This window comes from Macaca fascicularis, chromosome 6 (assembly GCF_037993035.2).
Source record: "Macaca fascicularis isolate 582-1 chromosome 6, T2T-MFA8v1.1".
Classification (NCBI taxonomy): Eukaryota; Metazoa; Chordata; class Mammalia; order Primates; family Cercopithecidae; genus Macaca; species Macaca fascicularis.
In genome coordinates, this window is record NC_088380.1 from 8,812,821 (window position 1) to 8,834,494 (window position 21,674).

At 40.0% G+C, this 21,674-nt stretch overlaps 1 long non-coding RNA gene across 1 annotated transcript in view; it reads left to right on the plus strand.

Annotated features, from left to right (window-relative positions):
* Positions 1-208: 208 nt before the first annotated feature.
* The window catches only part of LOC107129908 (uncharacterized), a 32,126-nt gene continuing 10,660 nt past the window's right edge, over positions 209-21,674 (plus strand). The window contains exon 1 of the long non-coding RNA XR_006698644.3: positions 209-263. This is a non-coding gene — a long non-coding RNA (uncharacterized lncRNA). The remainder of the gene's footprint in view (positions 264-21,674) is intronic.

The following is a 21,674-nucleotide window of genomic DNA, read 5'->3' on the forward strand; positions in this document are numbered from 1 at the left end:
TTCGCTGGCTGAGCCGGCTCAGTGAGGCGGACCGGACAAGCCTTCAGCCCACCTCAGGACCGCGCAACGCAGCAGCTCCGCGCACGCGTAACAGGAGGAGACACCGCCCACACGCTAGACGCGCTGTGATTGGCCCCAGCTACCCCCCGATCGAGATTCCTATTGGTCCCCGGTGCCGAGCATGCGCACTTTGGACGTGGGCGCGTGTGTGGATTGGGAGGAGGTCGCGCTGTCCGTGGGCGTCCCTGGCCTGCGCCGCCCGGGTGAGCGCTCCAGAGGCTGCGATCCCCGGGTCCCGACCGCCCGCCTAGCACTGGCCCGATGGGGAAGCGTCCCGGGGCTGGAAGGGCAGCCGGCTTGCCCGCGTGGTTCCCACGCCCCTCGGGCTCGGGGGCTCGCTGCGGGTGCTGGCTGCGCGCTGGGTCGTAGGGGGGACCCCAGGAGCGTGTCCCTGGGCCCCGCGTCGGCCTCTACCCAGGGAAGCCCCTGGGCGGTGTGAGGCCTCTCCGCTGCCGCGCCTTTGGCTCTAGACGCTTCCCAGGCCCGGGGAAACCGCAGGCGTGGACGCGGCGAACGGGGGACGTGACGGGGAGGGGCGCGCCCCGGGGATCCGGGGAACTGCCGAGCGTCCACCTGGCCGGAAGCCCCGCCCGCCGTCGCGTAGTCCCTGGGCCTGCCTGGGCTGGGGCCTCCGCTGACAGGCGTGGGAAGCTGGTGCTGGGTTGTGGCTCTGTCGCAGGGATGAGGGGTTGATCTGGGAAGCCCTCAGGATGTATGTGGCTCCTGGTAGGTGACCACATAGTTAGCTTCAGTACGGTTTTCAACACCATGTTTCCGCAGAACTTGGTTATAATAACTATATCGCCTTCCACGTAGTACTTTTGGGGAGTTACTCATTTTAACAGATACTACGTGTTGAATGCCCTCTTGTTTGCCAGGTGCAGTTCTCATCGCTAGGGATGGAGACTTGAAGAAGATATATTCCGTTATTTTCTTTTTTAATGTGTGAGCTAACAATGATTTTATCCTTTGCCACCTTTTTTTTTTCCTTTCAAATTTATTTATTTATTTATTTTTTATTATTATACTTTTAAGTTCTAGGGTACATGTGCACAACGTGCAGGTTTGTTACATATGTATAAATGTGCTGTGTTGGTGTGCTGCACCCGTTAACTCGTCATTTACATTAGGTATATCTCCTAATGCTATCCCTCCCACTTCTCCCCACCCCACGACAGGCCCCGGTGTGTGATGTTCCCCACCCTGTGTCCAAGTGTTCTCATTGTTCAATTCCCATCTATAGGTGAGAACATGCGGTGTTTGATTTTCTGTCCTTGGGATAGTTTGCTCAGAATGATGGTTTCCAGCTTCATCCATGTCCCTACAAAGGACATGACCTAATCCTTTTTTATAGCTGCATAGTATTCCCTGGTGTATATGTGCCACTTTTTCTTAATCCAGTCTGTCACTGACGGACATTGGGGTCGATTCCACGTATTTGCTATTGTGAATAGTGCTGCAATAAACATGTATGTGCATGTGTCTTTGTAGCAGCATGATTTATAATTCTTTGAGTGTATGCCCAGTAATGGGATGGCTGGGTCAAATGGTATTTCTGGTTCTAAATCCTGGAGGAATTGCCACACTGTCTTCAACAATGGTTGAACTAGTTTACAGTCCCACCAACAGTGTAAAAGCATTCCTATTTCTCCACATCCTCTCCAGCACCTGTTGTTTCCTGACTTTTTAATGATTGCCATTCTAACTGGTGTGAGATGGTATCTCATTGTGGTTTTGATTTGCATTTATCTGATGGCCAGTGATGATGAGCATTTTTTCATGTGTCTGTTGGCTGTATGAATGTCTTCTTTTAAGAGTGTCTGTTCATATCCTTTGCCCACTTTTTGATGGAGTTGTTTGATTTTTTCTTGTAAATTTGTTTAAGTTCTTTGTAGATTCTGGATATCAGATCTTTGTCAGATGGATAGATTGTAAAAACTTTCTCCCATTCTATAGGTTGCCTGTTCACTCTGATGGTAGTTTCTTTTGCTGTGCACAAGCTCTTTAGTTTAATTAGATCCCATTTTTCAATTTTGACTTTTGTTGCCATTGCTTTTGGTGTTTTAGTCATAAAGTCCTTGCCCATGCCTATGGCCTGAATGGTATTGCTTAGGTTTTCTTCTAAGCAATGGTATTGCTTAGGTTTTAGGTATAACATTTAAGTATTTAATCCATCTTGAATTAATTTTTGTATAAGGTGTAAGGAAGGGATCCAGTTTCAGCTTTCTACATATGACTAGCCAATTTTCCCAGCACCATTTATTAAATAGGGAATCCTGTCCCCATTTGTTGTTGTTTTCAGCTTTCTCAAATATCAGGTGGTTGTAGATGTGTGGTATTATTTCTGGGGGCTCTATTCTGTTCCAATGTTCTACATCTCTGTTTTGGTACCAGTACCACACTGTTTTGGTTACTGTAGCCTTGTAGTACAATTTGAAGTCAGGTAGCGTGATGCTTCCAGCTTTATTCTTTTGGCTTAGGATTGTCTTGGCAATGTGGGCTCTTTTTTGGTTCCATATGAACTTTAAAGTAGTTTTTTCCAATTCTGTGAAGAAAGTCATTGGTAGCTTGATGGGGATGGCATTGAATCTGTAAATTACCTTGGGCAGTATGGCCATTTTCACAGTATTGATTCTTCCTATCCATGAGCATGGAATGTTCTTCCATTTGTGTCCCATTTTATTTCGTTGAGCGGTGGTTTGTAGTTCTCCTTGAAGAGGTCCTTCATATCCCTTGTAAGTTGGATTCCTAGGTATTTTTATTCTCGTTGAAGCAATTGTGAATGGGAGTTCACTCCTGATTTGGCTCTGTTTGTCTGTTATTGTTGTATAAGAATGCTTGTGATTTTTGCACATTGATTCTGTATCCTGAGACTTTGCTGAAGTTGCTTATCAGCTTAAGGAGATTTTGGGCTGAAACGATGGGGTTTCCTAAATATTATAATCATGTTATCTACAAACAGGGACAATTTGACTTCCTCTTTTCCTAATTGAATACCCTTTATTTCTTTCTCTTGCCTGATTGCCCTGGCCAGAACTTCCAACACTATGTTGAATAGGAGTGGTGAGAGAGGGCATCCCTGTCTTGTGCCAGTTTTCAAAGGGAATGCTTCCAGTTTTTGCCCATTCAGTATGATATTAGCTGTGGGTTTGTCATAAATAGCTCTTATTATTTTGAGATACATCCCATCAATACCTAGTTTGTTGAGAGTTTTCAGCCTTTGCCTTCTTAAAGGTTTAATTTGCCCTTAGGTGGACAGAGAAGCATAAAGTTAATTTTAACTACTAGTTGGTCGCAGTTCAAAAGCCTTATGTGTGGTTTGAGTTTCAGCTTAGATCTTTCCTTACATGTCTTTCCTGACAGCTCCTCAGATTTAGATAGTGTGAGGATCAAAACTGTATGAAGGTGCTTTACTCTTGATAATCTGTGAATGTCCACTAGGATAATTTTGAGTGTATTTGAAATGTTTTTTGAACTCTTTGAGAGTCTAGGCAATTTCACTTGGGTTCTATCATTAATTTGCTAAGTATTAGGATGAAATCAAGAAACCTGCAGTTTGAATTGCCTTTGATTTTGTTTCTCAAAAAATGGGACAACAAAAATACCCACTTAGGACTACTGTTTCAGGCACTGTCTAATTGCATTTATCAGATCTTCTTGTATTCATTCCATGAGGAATCGAAGACCTGTTCAGTCAAGCAGCTGCCAAGGTTACATGTATAATAAAGGGCACATTCCCAGATCAAGCCCATGTAGACTGATTCTAGATTCTGATTTTGAACTGCTCTATTTCTGAATTGGAGTTTAACTTCTCTGTTACCCCTAGATTAATGGTGAGTGTTTTCTCTCTCTCACCCGAGTTAGTTCCACTAACTCTAATCAGAACCCTAATTTAGCATATTTCCAGTAGAGTTATCCTACTCTAGAGTTTTTGTACTATGTCTTAACTGTATTTTATAAATGAAGGGACATATTCCTCTGTAACATATGGGTGTATTGTATAATCTTTGAACAGGCAAAGGCATTCCAGAGAAAAGATAGATGAATTTCATATATTTGTATTAAAGCAATTCATTTTATTAAAACATAGATAAATAGTGGATTATTTAGGCAAGTTGCAGTCTATGTAGGTTAACCACTAAGCTATGCTTCCTGTCTTTGCATGCGTGTGTGTATATGTGTGTTTTTCCTAAAGATGTATTGAGGCTTAGTACTTTCAGGATGAGTTTAGTCCTGCACTGTGCCTTGAAAGATGAAGGGAGGGAGTTAGAGACAAAGATAAATTAGCTGGTTAGCAGGATCCAGGTCCAAGTCCTTAGATGCCTATTAAAGAGTTCAGGCTTCACCCTGGCGGGAAGTAGGAAGATTTTTGAAAGACTGAGTACTAGAAGGACGTGATCAGGTTTGCAACTTAGAACTATCACTGTGGCTGCAGATATAAGAGTAGATTAGAAGCGTGGGTAGAAAGGTTAGGAAACTACATTTTCCAAAGAAAAACATGGAAAGAACTGAAAGGGTGATCCTTGGAGTCAGAGCCAGGTAGAGAGTTTAGGGACTTAAGGAGGATTTGGTAAGAGATTTATTGTGAATCCTACATCCTAAAATTTTAATTTTTTTTTCTTTTCTAGAGATGATAAATAGCCAAAGATGTCAGTGGCACTCATGGACATAGTAAGCATAGTAGGAGCTGAAAAACTAGAAGCAATGAAAATGTCAACTATTTTGACCTAAAAGAAGCAGTGTCTTCGGAACATTTGGTCATAAAACCAGAAATTAAAGGATGAGAAAAACATTTTTCTGAAGCTTATACTTTCACATTTACTAGAGAGCATATTTGTATGGATGGGGTTGGGTAAACACTCAACAAAAGTTTCTTTAAAAAGAAGAAACCATCCTGGTTTGATGTTACATAATCACCAGTTAGCCACTGCTCCCTTCCCTCCCCAAACTGCCCTGTTGCTTGCAGGCTCACCTGAGCTGAGAGGCAGCCCTCACTCCCCATTGGCACCTCACTGGGGCCTTCTTTATACCCTGGAGAACTTCACAGGGAATCTGTATCTGTAACACAAAGGCTTCCTGGTCCAGATGTAGATACTAGGTCTGACTGGATATTTAAGTCCTGCGGACTTACTCTGCCACAATTATTTAATCATGTAAAAATAATTTATAATTCTTATAAAGTATCCCATTCATAAAATAATGAATGTTGGGGTTATTGCATTTACTTGCACATGTACAGTATACAAGATTATACATTAATAATAATGTTTTCAAATAGTTATTGTCAAAGCTGTTTTTCTTATGTTTATGAAAGTGCTTATGAAATTAATGTTTTATGAGGCTAGAGATGTATATTTTATAATTTCATTCTGGTATTTGTTAATACTCACTTCCACTGCTGGGTTTGGTTGATGAGATTGGCATTGTCTAATTTCAAGCTTTTTGAGTGTGTACTCTTTCATGGCAAGTATGAAATAACTAGTAAAAAATATACAAATATGCTTAACAATCAGTAGACTTTCTCACATTGATTACTTACAACAGCTTTAGGTGGGGTGAATCAGATGCCTGTATTACAGAAGCATCTAATGCAAAGCAAAATCAAATGACTTGTATGAGCGCACAGAGGTAGGTGTGGAAGAAAGTGAAACACTATTTTAGGTTTTAGTTATACTGTGCTGTGGTGTGCTGCCTCATATTTGCATTAACCTGCAAATACTAGGGGTTATGAATTGTTTCTAAGTCTATTATTAAAAATAGCCTTGCTTCATTTCTTCCTAAAATGGAGACAAACGTGTATAGTGTCTGTCTTACCAGTATGTGTAAGAATAATATCTTAATGTGTGTAACATGTTTATAGGAACCTGTATTTCAAAGAGCTATTTTTGCAAGTGAGACTAACCTTCTAAGAAACTTTTTTATTCAAACTTTTTTCTCCATTTATAACTGTTCTATTATTTCTTAATGTTCAGAACCCTTTTCATTATCTATAAGGCTAAGTTTTAGGTAAGTAATGAGAAAATAATAACATATGGAAAAGAAATGAATGAGGACTCAAGATGTCTGTCAATCAAGAATGAGTATGTCAGCCTTTGTATTATGATTTTACCTGGGAGGTGATAATTATTGGATGATGTAATGTAAGGGCAGTGATACTACCTGGTATGTAAGACTGTTAAAATCACTGAGGTAAGATATTACTTGAACTAAGCACAGAAATAGAGACAGATTTTTAATGCATTTAATTATCAAAATATCTAAATTAAAGATTTAGTGTGGCTGTTCACTGGAAACAAATGGCAGACAAACAGAATATTTCTTGGAGTCATAAATGACTTCATACTGTTTCCAACTTTCTGTGTAGCTTCTTTCTTCAGTTGGTCTTTGCTTAGATTTCCCTGTGTCAGAGAAGACTTCCCTGGACACCAGTGACGTTATTGATTGCTCATGCTATGAGCTCTTCCCATTTCTCAGCCCGCTTGCAGTAGGTGAGGCCATGATACTAGTTATAGCTGATTGCTTAAAGACTTTAAGGCGCCATATGTGACTTTCCAGCTCTTGTCCACTGCTACTGCAGCTCTGGCAGGACTACGGAGGTGCCCCGTGTTTCAGATAGGGCAGCCTCCATCCGCCTGTGTCCCTGAATGACTAGAGCACAACCACTGGTGACCTGTGGTGGACACAGAATGTGGGTAAGAAATAAACTTATGCTACACCACTGGGGTTCAGGGGCTAACTTGTTACCACAGCATAGTCAACCTTTTCTAGCACCCCATTCTGTCTAAATTTTGCAGTCCTACCCCACTCCATGCCTCCCCAACCCTTCACTCTGCTTAGTTTCTTTGTAGCACTGGTTACCGCATGACCTGTCTTTTACTTTCTCACATCACTTCTCCCTGCCTCCATGCACATGCACAAAAATTTAAACTCCATGCCTGGCCAAAATAAATGTTTGTTAAATAAATTCTGCCAGTTCTGTTTGCAATTTATCAGAAGCAAGGAAAGAAATCCTATATAAAGTGGATCTGTGCTTTGGCAATTTTCATTTAGGGTAATTGCCCTTTTTAAAAATGGCTGTGCATTTTTTATGATGAATATAAAGTATTTAGCGGAAATATTTTTTATTAAAATTGTTGAGCTTGTGGAATGACTCCAGCAGCCTGTGTGAAAGAAACACTATGCTAGAGAGTCATCTTTCTGCCACGTGTAACCGTTACATTTAGCTCTAGTTCTCCATGGAGATCCATGCAGAGATGTGAAAATGGGACGTGTCTTCCTTCTTGAAAGTTGCTCCAGGTTTTGGCTTCAGGTGCCTCCTGTTTTCTGCCCTCCCTTTTCCCTGGGAGTTCCTTCTGTTTACTTTCATGAGGACTCTGGGCATAAAACGTATTTGTATACCTGGGTGTGTGGGAAGGAATTGAAGGCAAAGGTAGCAGTCATTTCAGGCTGAAGATGTTAAGTAGTCATCTAGCACTTGATTTTTGTAGAACCTCCTGTGGCCATCTCCACAGTGTCGTACTGGAAAGAAATCTTGTGTAAGAACTGGTCTAAGGGCCACTGACCGCGAATGATGGATGTGGTGACAGCATGGCCATTTTAGAGACAGGCAGACCAGATATTGGTTACTTTGATTTTAGTTGACAAAGTTTACTTGCTTTTAAGTTTTAAAACAATACAGCAGTGTGAACTTTAAGTTGTAAACTTTCATTTAGAAAGTTCAAAATTTAGTTCAAATATAAAATATTCTGAATTTGAATAAAAACTTTAAAACTCATTCTTCCTTTTCAGTTGTTTTAAACACAAATGAATCAATAATATGATTATCACCAATTATTACATATTTATATTTCTGTTGTATACTGAAGGGAGTGGTAAAATGAATGCTGGAGGAGGATTTTGGTTGAGAAATTGGGAAGAGGAGGAAGTAGCAGCTAAGACTGAGACCAATGGCCAGTTAGGAAACTCAAGAATATTAAACAGTAAGAACAATAAAGTGTTTCAAGAAGAACTTAAGGGGCAACTGTGTCTATTACAATTGATAGGTCAAGTAGGAGGAGAACTGAGAAGTATCCATAGGATTTGACAGCATTCAGGTTATGGAGACTGAGGAGCGATTTTTGTGGAGTGATAGGCACAAAAACTTGACATGGGTGGTTGTAAGAGGAATCAAGGAGAATGAGAATCCATGATTATTAGGGGTGTTTCAGTTCAAGACATATTGAGGCTGAGCGTGGTGGCTTACACCTGTAATCTCAGCATTTTGGGTGGCCAAGGAGAGCAGATCACTCCAGCCCAGGAGTCAAGTCTAACCTAGGCAACGTGGTGAAACCTGGTCTCCACAGAAAGTTCAAAAATTAGCCAGGTGTGTAATGTAGTCCCAGCTACTTGGGAGGCTGAGGTGGGAGGATTGTTGGAACCCAGGAGGTCGAGCAAGCATGCAGTCAGCCATGATCTTGCCACGTACTCCAGCCTAGAAGATAAAGCGAGACCCTGTATTAAAAAAAAGAAAAAAGACATTGAAAAGTAAAGTAAAAAATCTGTTTAGAGAGCTAGATAAGAGAATAATGAAATAAAGCCAGTAGAAGGAAATTAATGAGAAAAAAAGAGGCAATGACATAATAGAAAAATTTTTAAAAATTATAAACCTAAATCTATTATTGAAATGACTAGTAAAAACTGAGGAAAAAGAGCAGAAATAGACATCATGATAAAAAAAAAAGGGGGACATAACTATAGGTACAATAATTTTTAAAGAATCTGAAATAACATGCACTGCTTTCTGTGAACTCTTGGCCCTCGGCATCTATTTCTACATCATCGTGATGGGGGGAAAATCAGGGTCTAGAGTCACAAAATAGGAACTGTGGCTTCTCAGAGGGGCGGTAGAGCATAGTGGTTTAAAAGCATAGACTCTTCCTTTTTTATGGCTGCATAGTATTCCATGGTGTATATGTGCCACATTTTCTTAATCCAGTCTGTCACTGATGGACATTTGGGTTGATTCCAAGTCTTTGCTATTGTGAATAGTGCCGCAATGAACATACGTGTGCGTGTGTCTTTATAGCAGCATGATTTATAATCCTTTGGGAATATCCCCAGTAATGGGATGGCTGGGTCATATGGTACATCTGGTTCTAGATCCTTGAGGAATCGCCATACTGTTTTCCATAATGGTTGAACTAGTTTACAATCCCACCAACAGTGTAAAAGTGTTCCTATTTCTCCACATCCTCTCCAGCACCTGTTGTTTCCTGACTTTTTAATGATTGCCATTCTAACTGGTGTGAGATGGTATCTCATTGTGGTTTTGATTTGGAAACCATCATTCTTAGCAAACTATCACAAGAACAGAAAACCAAACACCGCATGTTCTCACTCATAGGTGGGAACTGAACAATGAGATCGCTTGGACTCGGGAAGGGGGACATCACACACCGGGGCCTATCATGGGGAGGGGGGAAGGGGGAGGGGATTGCATTGGGAGTTATACCTGATGTAAATGACGAGTTGTTGGGTGCTGACGAGTTGATGGGTGCAGCACAGCAACATGGCACAAGTATACATATGTAACAAACCTGCACGTTATGCACATGTACCCTAGAACTTAAAGTATAATAATAAAATAAATAAATTAATTAATTAATAAAAAAAAAAAAGCATAGACTCTGGTGTCAGACCACGTGAGTTTGAAAACGTCCTGACCCTTATTGGTTGTGACTTGGCTAGTGCCTCAGTTTCTCTTCTTTAAATGAGGATGATGGGAGTCCTTATGGCGTTATGTGAAAAAACAAGTCAGTTTGTGAAGAAGCACTTAGAATAGCTCCTAACATAAAGTGAACACTGTCTCGTGTGGGTATAATTGAGTACAAAAATTTGTTTTATATATATGTATATGTGTATATATATACTTTTTTTTTTTTGAGACGGAGTCTTGCTCTGTCACCCAGGCTGAGTGCAGTGGTGCAATCTCAGCTCACTGCAAGCTCTGCCTTTGGGGTTCACGCCATTCTCCTGCCTCAGCCTCGTGAGTAGCTAGGACTACAGGTGCCCGCCACCACGCCTGGCTAATTTTTTTTTGTATTTTTAGTAGAGATGGGATTTCACCATGTTAGCCAGCATGGTCTCGATTTCCTGACCTCGTAATCCGCCCACCTCAGCCTCCCAAAGTGCTGGGATTACAGGCATGAGCCACCGCAACTGGCCTGTTACATAATTTTTAACTCTACTGACTGAAATGTATTATACCCCCTTCTTTAAAATGCAGCCAAGATAAATTAGGATCATTAGTGGCAACTTTATTTTGATTCTGAGGTATTAGTAAATCCCTTATTTTATAATTGAAGCATTAAGTGAGCATTCGTAAACTTGAAAGGTTTAAGCTAGATCTACTCCTATCCAGAGCTAAATGAGTAGAAAATCAATACCCCAAGTTACCTGCCGACAGCCTAGTCACTGCCTTGTGTCCAGGGCCAGGTGTTCCTAAGTGCCTTCTGTTCTGAGTGATCCAGATTAGTCTAGGAAGCCTGTAAGTTGTTCTGTTGGTGCAATTTTGCTTAGAGTACCTACATATCAAAGTGGCTTATTACCTCGAAACCCTAAAAACCTAATTAAGTATGTTTAAAATACCTCAGCTGACATGATAAACTTTCCCCATCTGCAGAGGACATTAACTCAATTGCTAATAAAAGACTTACATATGATGTTTTAAAATTATTTTTCCACATTTTTATCTCTGTTAAATGCTGACATTTTTCATTTTAAAGATTACTGGCTGATACTTAAAGGAAATCCAAATACTGTCTTTGACAACCCTTAGATATTCATGGCTAGAGCTTATGAATCATGGTTTTCTTGAGTTAGGAAACATGTTACTATTAAAATAATTTTTCAGAGTGAGAGAATGCTAACGTAGATTAATTTATTTATGTCTAAACAACCTAACTTTAGCATTTATTGTTTTCTGTTTGTGTGTGTATAATCTATCATTGTTATCAGAGACATAGCCGAAGAGGTGAAGATCCAGCTCAGATGCTGTAAGGTGGTACAGCTACTCATGTGTGCTTGATCTGCAGAGTTTAGCAGAGGTCCTTATTAAGCGAGCTAAAAGTACTCACACAGGTGCTAAACACTGTGCCCAATATTTGTGTTGAAAGCAAACAAAAACAGCCCCTGACATCCAGAACTGATCTGACATTCACATTTAAACCTCAGTACAAGCTAGTCTGATGTTCATGGCCAGACCCTTGTGTTCTGCCCTTGGGCATGTACAGTCTCACAGAATGTCAGAAGTGCAGTCTGGAATCATAATAAAATGAGACAATAACAAGATCACTCTGCAACACAAAATTCTAAACATTCCCGTCACCAAATGAGTGCCTGCTGCCGTACCAGTTATAGCTGTATCTTCATGCTAGTCTGTCCTCCCTATGGATAAGATTTATTGAGACACCCAATTATAGGTTCACTTAGAAATCTGTAATTTCTGACACCCTCCAATCTAGAGCAAGCCCCCACTTCCTTAGATGCTCTGCCAATTCGCCCAACCAAAGCCCAGTTCCTGTAAGAAGCTCTTAATAACACTGTCTTATTGAGACATCTCTTGGTTCCCTATGCTGTGTCTTCTCACTAATTGCAAGGAGGAATAAACCCAACCTGTTTATAGGTCTGTTCCAGTGGGCTTTGGGTAAAGGGTGTTGATGATGTATATTGTCTATTGAATCCTCAAGGCAATTCCATGACTTAGTTCTGTCAATTGAGAAAAATGATGACACAAATCTCAGTCATTTTAGGAGATTTATTTGCCAAAGTTAAGGATACGTCTGCGAGACAGGTCTATGCCCTTCTCCACAGATGATTTTGAGGGCTCCAAATTTAAAAAGGAAAGGGTGGGAAATTGAGATGTACACAATTTTCATGTAAGAAGGGCATAGAGAAAAATAGTTAATCATGCCTTTGGCTCAGTGAATCTGCATTTTTACATAAGATGACATAAACAAATGGGGCAGAGAAAAATATAGGGAATCTGCATTTTACATAAGATAAACAGACAAAATGGGGAAGGGGAATAATCAGATAGGCATTTATGTCTGGTGGGCCAGGGTAACTGCACTTGTAAAGATAAGCTGTCAATTAACATTCTCGTGAAATTTTAACAGGCCACTAAGAATTTCCTTGTGGGCAAAATATGAGGAGGCATGTAGCTTTTCATCTTGTAGCCATCTTATTTAAAACCAAAACGGGGAGGTGGGTTTGTGTGACCCAATTCCCAGCTTGACTTTTCCCTTTGGCTAAATGAGTTTAGGGTCCCAACATTTAATTTCCTTTCACGGTTCTCATTATTCTCATTCTCCAGGTGAGGAAGCTGAAATTCAGAAAGCTTAAGTATCTTGCCCATGTTGATGTGGATAATAAATGGCACATCCAGGCTTCAGAATTAGGTCTGTTGTGCTCCCAATCCTATGCTCTTTAAAATTCAAGTTTTCAAATCACCATAATATTTTATACAGGTGGAAAATGAAATGTAACATACATTTCAGTTATGATACATATTAAAATGAACACACATGAATTTGCTACCCAACTTAGGAACAGGCAGGAGTTTTAGATCTATCGTTGTATATTTCTTAAGGCTTTAAAAAATCCTATCCTATCTTTTTTATCTTATTTCCCAGAGCAAATCAGTTACCTATGTATTATGGTTATCATTGCCTTCCTTTTTTTTCTTGATTTTGTAAAATTTTGAAGGCAACTCAAATTTACAGAACAAAAATGCAGGTATAAAGTAACTTTTTCTTTTGTTTTTTTTTTTCTTCTCTTTTATCTCTTCATAAATAACTTTTTCCTGACCATTTTCAAGTAAGTTGCAAACCTGATGCCCTGATCACCCCCAAATATTTAGTATTTTCTACTAATAAGAACATTCTTCTGCTTAACGGCAATGCACAATCAAAATCATGAAATTAATGTTGATGCATAATTACCATACAATCCTTGATCTCCATTCATGTTTTACAGATTGTGCTCATAATGCCCTTCATATAAAGTAGAAGAGATCAGTTTAGAATCATACGTTAGTTGTCAACTAATCAATCAGCTAATCATCATAGAATCAATACTTAGTTGTCATATCTCTTCCAGTGCTTGTGGTGTACATTTTGATCACTTGATTAAGGTGGTGTCCTCCAGATTACTCTGCTATAAGGTTGTTTTATTTTCCTTTGTAATGAACAGGTATTTTGTGGAGAAGGTCTTTAAAACTATGCATGTAGTATGTTCCTCATGAAACTTTACATTAGTTGTTCATATCAATAAGATTCATGGTGGTTTATTTCATTCATTGGATTATAACCCATCACTATCATATATTTTGATGCTCAAATTCTTCCAGATTTAGCCCATGGGAGACTATTCATGTACCCTTGTTTCTTTTAGTGAAGAATATTTTAAATCAAAATCTTGGCTGTAAGTGTGCTTACAGTTATTGGAGTGCCCTTGCTCTCATCTGAATGCATAGAGCAAGAGAATGTAGAAAACCCTCTTTTTGATGCTCAGGCTCTGATACACCAACCCCCATCCATGCCCACATCCATCTTGGGTTCTGACATTCCACACCAACTGATCATGGTCAAGCTTCTGACTTTGCTCAATCTTTGACAGTCATCCTTCCTTTGCATGGACATCTTCCCACCCACCTCAAGCTTTGACCCAAGTACAGCTGCTCCTTCTCATGGACATGCTCCTCACACCCTGTGGGCCCTGTCCTCCTATTGCCAGCTTAGATGATTTTCAGGAACGGACTTCTTACACTGGGCTTACCTATGAGATCATGCTTCTCTCCACAGGAATCCTCCATGCTTGTGCGAGTAATAGTTACCTAATTTGTTTTTACTGATGAATATTTTTCGAGGTATAAGTATGTCCAAATTTAAATGTCCATTTTTTGAAGATGCATATTCAGCTTGTTTCCAATGCATCCCTTTATGGACAACACCTCTTCATATGTACATTTGTATACATGTCTTCAGTATTCATATATATTCCTGTAGTGTGTCTCTAAGGACAGAATTGCTGGACCATAAGGTGTACTGATGTTTCATTTATATTGCAAGATAACATTATAATTTTTAAAAGCACATCTATTAACTTACTTCAGCCAGCATAAGCATATTGATACCTATGGTCACTAATATCTTGACATTTTCAGATGTTTTGTTTTCCAAACTAATGGTGGTAAGGTATCTAACTGTGGGTTTAATTAGCATTCTTGGTTACTAAAGTTACTTGGTTGTAAGTTTTAGCATTTTTTTCTACATTATGATAGGAAAATCATTTTTATCTCTTCAAAAATATCTTACCCATTATTGGTTCTTTGTTCTTCAATATACAACAAAAAAGTAGCTCATCAAGTTGTTCAAAAACCGGTTTTGGGATTTTGATTGGTGTTTTATTGAACCAATGAATCTTTTTTCCTTTTTTTTTTTTTGAAATGAAAGCTTTATCATTTTTCAGCTTTCTATCCTTAAGCAAGTTATAGCTTCCCATTTATATAGATCTTTCTAAATACCTTTCAGTACAATTTTACATGTTTTTACATAGGCTATATATATATTTGTTAATTTATTCCTAGATATAACATCTCTTCCTGTTTTAAAATTATATCTTTTGAAAAGTTCCATGTTCTAAATTATATTTACTAATGTATATAAATGTGATTGGCTTTTCTGTATTGCTATTGTATATTTATTAAATTTGAAACACTTGCTCATGAATTCTAATACTTTATCTGCAGATTACTTAGATTTGATCTATAGAAAATCATACTGTCTGAAAATATGAGTTGTATTTCTTGATTTCCAATCTTCATGTATACATTGTCTTTATTTTTTTAAATTTTACAACACTGTGTAGTACCTCTGGTATAACATTGACTGTAAGTGCTAACAGTAATTATGTAAATCTTATTTCTGATTTAAAGGATATTTATAATGCTATACTCATTGTATTATATCATTTTCACACTGCTATAAAGAACTGCCAGGGACTGTGTAATGTATAAAGGAAAGAGGATTAATTGACTCACAGTTCCACAGGGATAGGGAGGCTTCGGGAAACTATAATAACGCTGGAAGGGAAGCAAACAGATCCTTCTTCACATGGTGGCAGGAAGGAGAAGTGCCAAGCAAATGGGGGAAAAGTCTCTTATAAAACCATCAGATCTCATGAGAACTCACTATCACAAGAACAGAATGGGGGTAAACACTCCCACAATTTAATTACCTCCCACTGAGTCCCTTCCACAAATGTGGGGATTATGGGAACTGTAATTCAAGATTAAATTTGGGTGGGCACATAGCTGAACCACATTTGACCCCTGACCACTCCCCAACCTCATGTCCTCACATTTGAAAACACAATCATGCATTTCCACAGTCCCACCAAGGTTTTAAATCCTTCCAGCAGTAACCCAAGAGTCCAAGTCCAAAGTCTCATCTGAGACAAGGCAAGTCCCTTTTGCCTATGAACCTGTAAAGTCGAAAGCAAGTTAGTCACCTCCTAGATACAGTGGGGATACAGGCATTGGGTAAATGCACCCATTCCAAATGAGAGAAATTTGCCAAAACAAAGAAGCTACAGGCCACATGCAAGTCAGAAATCCAGTAGGGCTGTCATTAAACCTTAATGTTCCAAAATGATCTCCTTTAACTCCATATCTCACATCCAGGTTATGTTGATACAAGAGGGAATCACGTATCCTTGGGCAACTCCAACTCTGTATCTTTGCATGGTACAGCCCTGCTCTTGGCTGCTTTCACTGGCTGGCCTTGAGTGCCTGCGGCTTTTTCAGGTGCATGGTGCAAGCTGTTGGTTGATCTACCATTATGGGGTATGGAGGATAGTGGCTGTCTTCTCACAGCTCTACTGAGTATGCCCCAGTGGGGACTGTGTGGCTCCAACTACACATTTCTCTTCTGCACTGCCTTAGCAGATGTTCTCCATGAGGGCTCCACCACTGCAACAAACTTCTGTCTGGACATCCAAGCATTTCCATACATCATCTAAAATCTAGGCAGAGGTTCCCAAACATCAGTTCTTGACTTCTGTGCACCTGTAGGCCCAAAATCACCTAAAAGCTGCCAAGGCTTGGGGCTTGCACCCTCTGAAGCAATGGCCTGAGTTGTACATTGACTGCTTTTAACCATGGCTGGAGTTGAAGCAGGGCACCATGTCCCAAGGCTAGGCCTGGAAGGGGCCCTGGGCCCAGCCGATGAAACCAATTTTTCTTCCTAGGCTTCCTGGCCTGTGATGGGAGTGACTGCTGTGAAGGTCTCTGACATGCCCTGGAGACATTTTACCCATCGTTTTGATGATTAACATTTGACTCCTCATTACTTATGCAAATTTCTGCAGTGAGCTTGAATTTCTTCTCAGAAAATGAGTGTTTCTTTTCTATTGCATTGTCAGGCTGGAATTATCCAAACTTTTTTGTTCTGCTACCTTTTGAATGCTTTGCCACTTAGTGATTTCTTCTGCCAGATACACTAAATCATCTCTCTGAAGTTCAAAATTCCACAGATCTCTAGGTCAGGAGCAAAATACTGCCAGTCTCTTTGCTAAAGCATAGCAAGAATCACCTATATGCTAGTTCCCAACAAGTTCCTCATCTCCAACTGAGACCACCTCAGCCTGGACTTCATTATTTGTATCCCTATCAGCATTTTGTTCAAAGCCATTCAACAAGTCTCTAGGAAGTTCCAAACTTTCCCACATCTTTCTGTCTTCTGAGCACTCCAAGACTCTAGAAAATTTCAAACTTTCCCACATTTTCCTGTCTTCTTCAGAGTCCCCCAAACTGTTTCGATTTCTAACTCTTATGCAGTTCCAAAGTCAGATACCCACATTTTTGGGTATCTGTATAGCAGCACCCCACTCTCTGAGGTATCAATTTACTGTATTAAGCTGTTCTCACACTCCTATTAAAAAAAACTGCCAGAGACTGGGTAATTTACAAAGGAAAGAGATTTAGCTGACTCAGTTCCACAGGGCTGATGCAGTCTCAGGAACTTACAATTATGGTGGAAGGGGAAGTAAACATGTCCTTCACATGGCAACAGGAAGGAGAAATGCCGAGCAAGGGAGGAAATGCCCCCTTGTAAAACCTGCCGAGCAAGGGAGGAAATGCCCCTTGTAAAACCTGCCGAGCAAGGGAGGAAATGCCCCTTGTAAAACCATCAGACCTCATGAGAACTCACTCACTACTAGGAGAACAGCTTGGGAATAACTGCCCCGTGATTCAATTGCCTTCCACCATGTCCCTCCATGAAATGTGAGGATTAGGAGAACTACAATTCAAGATGAGACTTGGGTGGGAAATTTCTCAGTTTTGTTATTGTAAGCTTTTAAAAAAATACACTGTATTTTTAATGTTCATAATTTTGAGAATAAGATTTACCCGTATATTTTTTCTATAATTTTCTTGCCTAACATTAAGCATATTTATGCCTCATGAGCTGAGTTGGGGAGTAAAACAACTTATTTAAATTTTTGGAAGAGTTTGTAAGATATTTTAATGATTCATACTTTGAAATTTTGGTAGAACTCAGTGTAGAAATTTCTTTATGGAAATCAGGAAGACAGCACTTCTCTGGTATGTAGTGCTTCATACGTGCTATCACAACTTATTCCTAGAGGAATCAAATGTGTCATCCTGTGTGACTCCACAGGGAGAGAACTCTAGGAAGCTTGCTCCTGCTTTCCTCTGGACTTCACTTCATGTGCCTTTTCTCTCTGCTGAATTTGCTTTGTATCCTCTTGCTATAATAAACTGTAGGCAGAAGTATGCCTATATGCTCAGTCCTGTGAATATACTTAGCAAGTCATCAAACCTGGGGTGATCTTGGTGACCAACACAGTGACATTTTCCCAGAAAATTTTTCATTTAATTTCAATTTTCTAAATTATTGTCATGTGTGTTCATACTACTTGTGTTATATTTTAGAATTTAAAAACTATTGTTCCTTTTTAAATTTAATATTTCAGGTTAAATGTTTTTTATTTAGATTTTTTTTCTTATTAGCCTATATTATTTTGTCCATTTCTTTAGTATTTTAAAATAAACTTCTTTTAGATATGTTGATTTTCTCTACTGTATCTTTGTTTTCTATTTCATTGTATTTAATTTTATCTTTATTATCTTTCATTCTCTTTGGTCTCATTTATTTGATTTGTGATCTAACTTAATATGTATATGTAACTCCTTAGTTATCAGCTTTTTCTTTTCTAACATAAATATTTAAAACCATGTATTCCCTTCTTAGTGTTTATTTTAACATGTTCCACTAATTTTGATTTGTGATAAATTTTTTACTATTAAGTTCTAATTTTTTGACTACTAAATTAGTCAATTATCAAAATACATATGGTACATTTCTCACTATGGTTGACACAGGATTCCTTCTGTGCCACTTCACCAGATGGAAATCTCCGTGGCAATGGCACCCCTGCCTGGGCCTCTCTTGGCTCCATGCTCGCTGCTGGGCTTGCTTCACCTACTCTGCCTGGCAGCCTGCACTCAGCTCATGCTACCGGCCTGGATTCTGTGCTCAGCCTGTGGGTGGGCTGGGCATGCAGCAGCCTGCTTCCACCTTGGGTACTGGCATCTGGATGAGGGAATGTGGTGGAACCTGTAAACTAGTAGATGACAGAAACTGCAGAGCCCAAGTGGTGGTGTGGCTCTTGCCCACAGAGTCCCAAGGTGTGAGCCCCCAAGCACTTTTACTGTTCTCTCTCCTTCCCACCACCCACAGATAAGCAAATGGGGCTGTTGGGGGGGGGCGTGGGGGGGGGTTACAGATTGTTCATGTTACAGCTCCCATTTGTTCCTCCCAATTGGTGGGTTTTGGGTTCTTGTCCTGCATCCAAGAAAAATTAGGCTAGTGGACACTAGAGAGTGAGGGATGTAGAAAAGGGTTTTGTTAAGTGACAAAACATCTCTTGTCATGAGAGGGTACCTCTCATACACCACATGAGTGGGTGGCCCTCTGTGTGAGAGGGGCCCCAAAAGTGAATAGCCCCACATGTGGCTGAGTCTGGGGTAATTATGGGCTCAAAATGGGGGAATGTGAGGTGATTGGTCCATGAACAGGCCAGGGAAAAGCCCTATTTGATTGGCTAAAAGGCATCGAGGAAGTTCTCACTCTAATCACGGACTCTACCTGAACTGCCAGCCCTGTTTTCAGGCTTTAAATTGTCCTTGGTTTGAAGGTTGGGTTTTACTGGGGACCTTTCCCTGTCTGCCTAGGAATTTTTCTCCCTCCTGCTGCTATCAGTCTCCCCTCTGAAAAGGTACATCTAACTGACGTTCGGATAAGGACAGTTACTGCTCTTACTGCTTCATGTTGACGGGGGGCATTGTTTTGGGAAAATGCAGTCAGATTACTCTCAGAGGTTTATCTAAGGGTCCCCAGTGAAAGCCATTACCCAAGACTCCATTTGCATAACCATTTGGAGTTTGATGGTCTCTAGGTGAGAAGAAACGAATTTTACAGGAAGATTAAGTATGAATGGGCCAAGTATTAGTATTATAAAAAGAGGAGCTAAGACGAAAATTCTAGTGCCAAAGATAACAGAAATAAGAAGTAAAAGAGACTAATCATTCTAAAAACAATGTTGTGGCCAGAACTGTTTCACTCTGGTGAAAAATAATTAAATCTTTATGAGGGGCAGTTAAACTTTAGAGGAGAAATAACTGTTTATGGAAGTAGATAATCCCATGGGAATTCGGGATTAAGGGGTCCTTGGCAAACATGCCTGATGGTGAGGAACAGAACAAAGGTGATAACAGCAAGCATAGGGGAGGCCATAAAGAGGATATTCATGGAAAGTTAATTATTGACACTTACCTTTGTGATTGTTTGCCTGAGGCCTCCAATTTCTTCACACTGATATTTTGGGTGCTCTTCTAGGTCTATAGAGGTAATTCTGTCAGTTTCCCAGGCCTTTACTTGAGAATAGTGAATCCAGGAATATATTTCAGTGATCTTACTGTCATAGGAGTAGAAAGAAGAACAGTGTAAGGTCCCTCCCACTCTGGGCCTAGAGAGGGAGAAAGGGAAAGAAGTGCCTTTACCAGTACTAAGTCCCCTGGGTTGAATAGACATGGCCCTAGTTCACAGGGTTAGGCCTCCAACAATTGTTTCAGTTCCTGTTGTAAATGGGCCAACATAGTTACATGTTTAATTAAATCAGAGGTTTCCTGGTCTAGCAAGAAATCATTAGCGGGAAAAGACCATCCATACATCATTTCAAAGAGACTTAAACCCAGCTTCAAAGGGGTGTTTCTAACACATAGTAGGGCTATGGGAAGAAGAGTAATCCAGGGAAGATGAGTCTCTTGAGACACTTTTCTGAGGTGTCTTTTGATAATATCATTTGTCTTTCCTCCCTCTCCTGAGGACTGTGGTCTCCAATCACAATAAAGATGATATTGTGTGCATAGTGCATTTGAGACACCCTGGGTGACAGCCACCTTGAACAAGGGGCCATTATCACTCTGGAAGTACTCAGGGAGTCTAAAGTGAGAAATTATTTCATTAATTCATACTTTTATTACCTCAGAAGCTTTCTCTGACATAGAAAGGCTCCTACCTAGTTAGTGAAGGTGTCTACCCATATTAGGAAGTACTGGATGTCCTTTGTCTTTGGCATATTGGTGAAACCAGTCTTCCCCTGGGTAGCCTGTCATTCTTTGGTTTCCAGCAGGAATAAGTCAATAATTTAAGAGATTGCATTAGAGTAAGGGAGTAAGGTTGTCAAGATCATAAGAGGATTGTAGAGATACTCTGAGTTGTACTGAGTGCTTCCTCGCAGCGAATATGATTACATAATTACAGATATTTTTTGAACTTTCATTGCCTAGACTACTACCATATATTCTAATTAGCCACCATTTTTTATACAGCTGGCTATCGCACACAGCTTTCCTTCAGTGCACTGTCAGTGCATGGGGCTTTGAAAGCTACCACGGCTTTTGGCAGGAAAAGTCTGAGGTGTGCTTGAAGCACTCTCCACACCATTTGATTCAAAATATGAAACTAATGCTGAGGGGGACAAAAGCACATTCACACAAATTTTTATTCATGTTCCAGGTCCCCTGCTAAACAATGTTTTTAAAAAAATAATGTATCATTTATTCCTCACAATTACCCTATGAAGCGGTTGCTACAAAGACCCTTCAGCTGTGGCTATTTCTGCTCATTCCGAGCCAGGGTTCTGATTGTACAGTCGTCATTAAAAGGCTGCCCCTTTTGGAGGATGTTTCTCTTTCACTGCTCATGTCGACTCTCCATGGGTCTTAGCAAAGGCTGGCATATTTGTCACGTGGGTGTACTGTAGAATGTGAAATTAAAATGAGACTTGCCTGAGAGAGGTTTTTGTTCTGAAGGGAGAACAGTCTTTTAGTACTTATTTCCATCACTCTTAGGATAGATGGACAGAAAATGTCTGCCTGAAAGAATTTGTCAAATGAAGCTGCCAAGGTTACAAGAAACATGGTGGTAGGAGAAAGAAGGCCAGGAAGCATTGCTTTTTAGGTCTTTATACAGAACACGAGGCTTGGA